Genomic DNA, 6,910 nt, shown 5'->3' with positions numbered 1-6,910 from the left:
TCAGACTTCAACATGAGAGACCCCCACTCCTTTCATCAGTAATATGGGCAGAATGAGGGCATGGATACCTTTCTCTGTCCAATATGGACAAGATTACCTGGCCTCTTGGAGATCCTCCTGCAGCACTCTGGGTCCTGAGAACATGCCAGGTCCAGTTACTGAGTGAAGGAAAGACACAAGGACCTGACTGAGGGAGGTGGGTGGCTCCCAGATGACTGTCTCTCCCATGTGTCTATTTTAATGGAGAATGGGCTCTGACCTCATGGGACTGCATGGGCAGTGGAGCAGGGATCCAGGTAAAAACACTGAAATGGGTGAGGATACAGAGCAAGGCAATAGGGTGACTCCTAAAAGGAGCTAGAGGATGGCATAGAGGACAGCTTGTGCTGTGGGAAGTTCTGGGTGGGACCATGGGGGAGGAAGGGCGCTGGACATAGTTGTTCAGACTGAGTGTAGGTGAGGGTGAGGTGAAGTGCAGGTTGGGGTACTGGAGATGAAGGAAGCTCATAAGGAGTGGCTGGTGTGTATATAAGTTTTCTCCTAAGTTTCAAAAGTTTTGAAGAACAATGTTATATTCATTGCTGAAAGGAAGATTAAAGAAATAGGTTAAAAAGCAAAGGGGGAGAAGATGGGGGACATCTGTATACTGTCAACATTAAAAAAAAAGAAAGTCATAAAAAAAGGGGGAAAGTAGGGTATCATTCTGGAATCAAAAGATGGTGAGAGAAGTGAGAATAAGATAACTTGAAAGAAAGTGAGAAAGGTAAAAAGAAAGACAGAGATGGAGGGAGGGAAGGAGAGGACAGAGAGTTGTGTGGGAGAAAATGGGTCAAGAAAAAGGAGGATGGGGAACAATCAGGGAAAGGAGGGACAAAATGGTAAGTATTTGATGTAAATCCCCTAAATATTAAAAAGCCCAACAGTCCTGAGTGCTTGCACGTCTTTGAGCCCAGCGACTTCCCAGCGTTCAGATCCTCAGACTTTCCTCACAGCTTGGCCCACAAACACCAGTCCTTGCTCCCATCTCAAATGAAGAAACTGAAACTGCCTCTAAGCCCCAAGCCTGAGAAGAAGCCGACCCCTCAGGACATGCTAAAGGGACAAAAAGAATAAGAAGAAGCGATTGAACATATTGATGAAGCACAAAATTAAATAGACAGACTTAATGAACAAGCCAATGAGGAGATTTGAAAGTAGATCGGAAATATAACAAACTCCACCAATCACTTTTTCAGAAGAGGTCAGAATTGGTCACTAAAATCCCAATTTTTTTTGGTAATAACATTTGTCAACCATCCACAAGTGTCTACATTGCTTGGGGAAGAGGATGAAGAGGCACTGCATTATTTGACAAGAGTTGAAGTGACAGAATTTGAAGATATTAAATCAGGTTACAGAATAGATTTTTATTTTGATGAAAATCCTCACTTCAAAAATAAAGTTCTCTCCAAAGAGTTTTATCTGAATGAGAGTGGTGATCCATCTTCAAAGTCCACTGAAATCAAATGGAAATCTGGGAAGGATTTGATGAAATGTTCAAGTCAAACACAGAATAAAGCCAACAGGAAGAGACAGCATGAGGAAACAGAAAACTTCCTGACCTGGTTTACTGACCATTCTGATGCAGGTGTAGATGAGTTAGGAGAAGTCATCAAAGATGACATTTGGCCAAATCCATTACAGTACTACTTGGTTCCTAACATGGATGATGAAGAAGGGGAAGGACGAGAAGATGATGATGATGATGATGATGATGATGATGATGAAGAAGAAAAAGAGAAAGGGTTGGAAGATATTGATGAAGAGGGGATGAGGATGAAGGTGAAGAAGATAAAAGAGAAAGGGTTGGAAGATATTGATGAAGAGAGGATGAGGATGAAGGTGAAGAAGATAAAGATGATGATGAAGGGAAAGAAGGGGAGGAAGATGAAGGAGAAGATGACTAATGAACACCGATGGATTTCAAACTTTTTTCATTTTCTCCAGTCCCTGGGAGCATGTTGCAGTCTTTTTCCTTCCCCGCCCCCTGTGCTCAGTTGCCCTGTTTTTAAGGTCTCTTTTCTCTCCTTTACACCATAGTTTTCTCACCCTTGTTTTTTGGGGAGGAGGGATGTACCCTTGAGCAGAATACAGTGGGAAAAGAATCTTTGCCTCTTTCTGTTCCAAATTAATTTTTTATCCCTTCCTGTCTCAAGAAAACCTTAATGGAATCAACTCCACCATGTTCTTGGGAAAAAAGAAAAACCTTCTGCTGCCTTAGCTCTGCTGGGAGCTGGAGGTTGCCAGGCTCCTGTGTAGTAGTGCATAGAATTCTAGCTTTTTCCCTCCTTTCTCTGTATATTGGGCTCAGAGATTACACTGTGTCTCTATGTGAATATGGTCAGTTAGCATTTACCTACAAGCCTCTGTCTACTTTCTCTTACTGAAAAAAAGGGTGGGGGGGTTACAGAAGGCCAGCAAAGGGTGGGTTTAAGATGTTTGGGTGGGTTAAATGGGCATTTTGACAACATGGCTCTCCTTTGGCATGTTTAATTGTGATGTTTAATGGACATCCTTGCAGTCCAAGATGACACTTTTAAAATAAAATTCTCTCCTAATGATGACTTGAGCCCTGCCACTTGATGGGAGAATCAGTAGAATCTGTAGGATCTTATTCGGAATTGACATTTCTCTTTTGTAATTTTGTTCCTGATTATTTTTAAATTTCCTTTTTTGTTTCACTGTAAAGGAAAGATGATGCTTAGTTTTAAATGTTAAAAGTCTGCAAGTTGCTTTGCTACAATAAAACTAATTGTGTACACAAAAGATTTGATGCTTTTCTCTAAGAAAAGATTTCACATTTGACTTGTATAACATATTGTCAAACTTTGTCAACTTAACTCCATATTTTTTGATACACACTTTTCAGGATTACCTTAGGGCCATGTGGACTGAGTAAAGGGGTTTGAATCAGTGTATTAATGTCTCCATAGCTGAGAAACAGCATGAGTACAGTTTGCTGTCAGTTTCTGAAAATTTTCAAATAATTTGGAATACCAGGTTGCTCAAACTTAGTTCTGAGTATATTGTACCTTTAATTTTGCATATCAAATTGGCATTTTAAAAGTGGGCCTATATTTACCTGATGTAATAACAGTGCCTGCCCCCACTACCAGATAGACCTGGTGCTCTAATGCTGAGTTACACACGGGCTTTTGTTGGCATATCTTCAATGGCACTATAAAGGTGGCCTCGAAGACAGGCTTGCAGAGTAAGAAGTCCTATTGGTGGTTAAGAAACTCAGATTAGAAGTACTTTTGTCTCTTAAGTACCAGCTATTTGGCTTATTGTTCTCAAATGAGATCCATCTGTGTGAATCTGGGAGAGATGATGGACTCTGCTCTGTCTGCTAGATGCCATTGTGCATAGAACAACATTTTGAGAAGCTACCTAATGCCTAAGCTTTTTTAAAAAACAAATTCTTTATTGATTATGGTATCACATAATTGTCCTCATACCCCCCATTCCCATCCCAAACCCCCCCCCAAGTATGCCCCCACCACCCTGTTTTGCCTAAGCTTTTTAATGCTGTAAAATAGAGCAGCTGAAATTAAATGCCAGTTAATTTTTTTCAGAGATGAATTAATGGACAGCCTGGTCAAATTCAAAGCTATTTGATGTATAAAGCGTGATAAGTGGATCTATTCTCTCAATAGGCAAAGTGTAATAAAAACCTATCTGGATGGATAGTATGTAATTTCTTCACTGGTCTGTTTAGTGAATACATTACTGTATACTGGTCAGGAATCTTGCTCCAATAAAGGAATATAAAGGTTAAAAAAAAAAAAAAAAAAAAAGCCCAACAATTCTTACCTAAGCTTGACATGTATTTTTCTACAAGAAGACAAAAGTCCCATTAATGAAGGCTGTGGAGGGCAGGTGTTTCTTCAGGCAGGCTCTGGGCATGTGCTCAGATACTCCTCCACATCCTCACTCATTCTTACATTTCTTTTAAATGAAGGAGGATATGCAAACCATGGTGACCCCAAACAAAAAGACACGTACTTCTCTAGGGACAAGTGACTTTCCGGAGCTGAGCAGGGGTCTGAGGACAGCCCCCTGGATGCCTTATGAGCTCTCTAACAGGGAGCACGCAGGCCATCCTTCAAGCTGTGAGGTGTCCCCTGAGAGGATAAAATGGGAAAATTTTTCCGTCATCTTTACTGACTGCCCCGATGGGACCCGCTGAAGTCATATACTGATAACTCTTATAATTTCCATACCTTAAATAATTTAACGTGAAATTACATAAATAAAATGCTATAACTGAGCATAATTTTTTATACATTTTTCTAATAATCCAGCCTTTTAAATTAGCATAATAACACTTAGAGTAATTGAAGAATTTAATTGCATAGAGCAGGGGATATTGTCTGCCGTGCTGTGCACCATGATGAAGCCATGATGAGCTTTAATTTAGTTGTGGGTTATTTTTTTTTTCAGCTTAGTTTTCATATTAGATAATGTGGATAATGTGGCAGAGGATAGACACACCTGGGTATGTAATGGTTCATGAGTGCTGTATGTTTTGCTAAAATTTTCTAGACATGCTATTTTTGAACTTAAAACAGAGGAAAAGAATTAGTGGCTTAAAATGTTAAATGTTGCTTTTTTCTTTGCTGTATACTCCTATGAATACTGATATTAAGTTCTTGCATGCTCTAGAGTAGAAGTTGTCTCCTTTTTTCTTTTCTCCCTTCCTCCTTCCCTTTCTTTCTGCTCCCTCCTTTCCATGATTATGCAAGGATGCCTATGTTCAAAATACTCAAGTCCATTTTCTTTATAGCAGAACTGTGTAGTTCAGTTAAGAATAAATTATATCCTGCACATATTTCACGAATAAAACAGGAAGAGATTATATTCTGCATGTATCTTAGATACATAAATAATAGTGTAAATGTCACTTCAGAGCCACCTGATCAATAGATATGACTCATAAAACATAACATTTTACTTTAAAAATTGAATATTTGAACAAAATAGATTCATTAGTGAGGTTAGCAGTTTTTTAGTTTTTAAGACAATGTAATTCAGAATTTCTTTGATGCTCCAATTTTTCTAACATTTTTAACATTATGATAGTGTATTTGCTTTCTATTGTTGCATAAAATTTACCAGAAATCTAGAGGCTTAAAAGAACATCCTTTTATTACTCACAGATTCTGTGGGTCAGGAGTTAGGACACCTCTTGGCTGGGCCTCCTTCATGGCTGCAGTCCAGGTGTTGGCCAGAGGCTGGGCTGGGGAAGGAAGTTCACTCAGGTGCTGGCACAATTTGATTCCTGTGGTTCATGAACTGAGGGCCCCAGCTTTTTGCTAGTGTTGGAGAGAAGCTGTCCTCAGTTACCAGAGGTCACCATTAGCTCTGTACTGTGTGGGTCTCCCAACATGACCACAACTTCTTTATAAGTTAGTAAAAGGATGAGACTCTAGAGTGAGATGTGTACTAGCTAGAGAGTTTCCCACTGGAGATTTGTCACAAAAGGGGACATCCTAGCACCTTTGTCAGAGCTTGTTGGATAGATAAAGGGAAGGGGATCATACAAGGGCACAAATGCTGGAAAGCAAAGATCATCAGGGTAACCATAGAGTCTGTCACAAATGCCAACACAGTATCTGGTTATGGCATATATGCACATAAAACACACAATGAATACTTCCACACATTCATAGACACACAAATACACCTTTGGAGAGAATGGATTTATAGGTTTATTTCTCCCTGACCTTGATTTTATTGATTACTGAGAAGCACAAGGAAGCTCTGCCTGGCTCCCAAGTGTGGACCTGGCTCCCCTTCTCTGTCCCACTGTACAAGTCCCTTTTGACACACATCTCTGGTCTGCAAGTGGCAAATGGACCCCAGTATTTCACAGACCCCTGTTTTCAAAGAAATGATCCTTAGATATTTTTGCAGCAACTTGGGTGGTAGCTTCCACAGCTGGATGTAGATGACCCACCCTACACACCTGGACATAGACAACCCACCTTACACCAGCCTGAGGCCAACATGTACTGCTCAGGTATAGATCTCAGACACACACCTAGTGGCTTTTCATAGGGCTGACTTTTATACAAATGAGCTGGGTTCCTATGTGGTCTGATGAATATTATTAATGAAGAGAAGACCATGTGCTCTAGGTTGGCTTTCCTGGATTGTAGACTCACTGTCTACACACTATACTCTAACAGGCTAGTGTGGGCCAATGAATATCAGGGCCATAGAAGGCTACTGTGCAGAGCTGTGCATGGTTGTTTTGAGTGACAAATTGGGTCTGCTGGCTCCTCACATCAGAGACCTGTCCATCCAGGAGGCCACTGCACCTTACTGGGAGGTATCTGATCCGCAAACAACATATGGACACACAGACACACGGAATGCACTAATATACATACCCACATAGACACTCATGAAGACACACAGACACACATGGACACACACGGAATGAGCTAGTTTTTGCAAAAACAGAGAAGGATGACCTCGGTGAGGTGAGGTGGGCACTGGTCCAGGCACAGAGTTCCAATGAAGCGTGGCTTCTCCCAAAGAAGACCCACAAAGTCAGCGATAGACTTCATCATCTCATAGTCCTGTGTTCTGACAAGCAATGACAAGGTCCTTAATTACCAGTGCCCTGTGCTCCTGCATGGTGATAACCCTAATTACCTGCTTGCTCTGTGACAGAAGCCGGCCAACGCCCTCTCTGCAGGAATCCCAGCACACCCTGGCTTGGATCACACAGGAAACTCTGTCTCTGTTTTCTCAAGAAGACTGACAAGGGCTGACCTCACATGTGGATTTTGACTGAGAGGGAGAGGCTGGAAGTACTGGGGGTTGGCCAGTGTCCCGGGAGAAGGACCTTCCAGCAAGACCT

At 41.2% G+C, this 6,910-nt stretch overlaps 1 pseudogene; it reads left to right on the top strand.

Moving 5' to 3' along the window:
- Window positions 1-272: 272 nt before the first annotated feature.
- On the top strand, window positions 273-2,074 carry LOC123651197 (annotated as a pseudogene).
- Window positions 2,075-6,910: the final 4,836 nt, after the last annotated feature.

This window comes from Pipistrellus kuhlii, unplaced genomic scaffold, assembly GCF_014108245.1.
Source record: "Pipistrellus kuhlii isolate mPipKuh1 unplaced genomic scaffold, mPipKuh1.p scaffold_m20_p_4, whole genome shotgun sequence".
NCBI classification, from domain to species: Eukaryota; Metazoa; Chordata; class Mammalia; order Chiroptera; family Vespertilionidae; genus Pipistrellus; species Pipistrellus kuhlii.
Note: the sequence above shows the minus strand (reverse complement) of the source record. Positions and strands in the feature narration are given on the sequence as shown.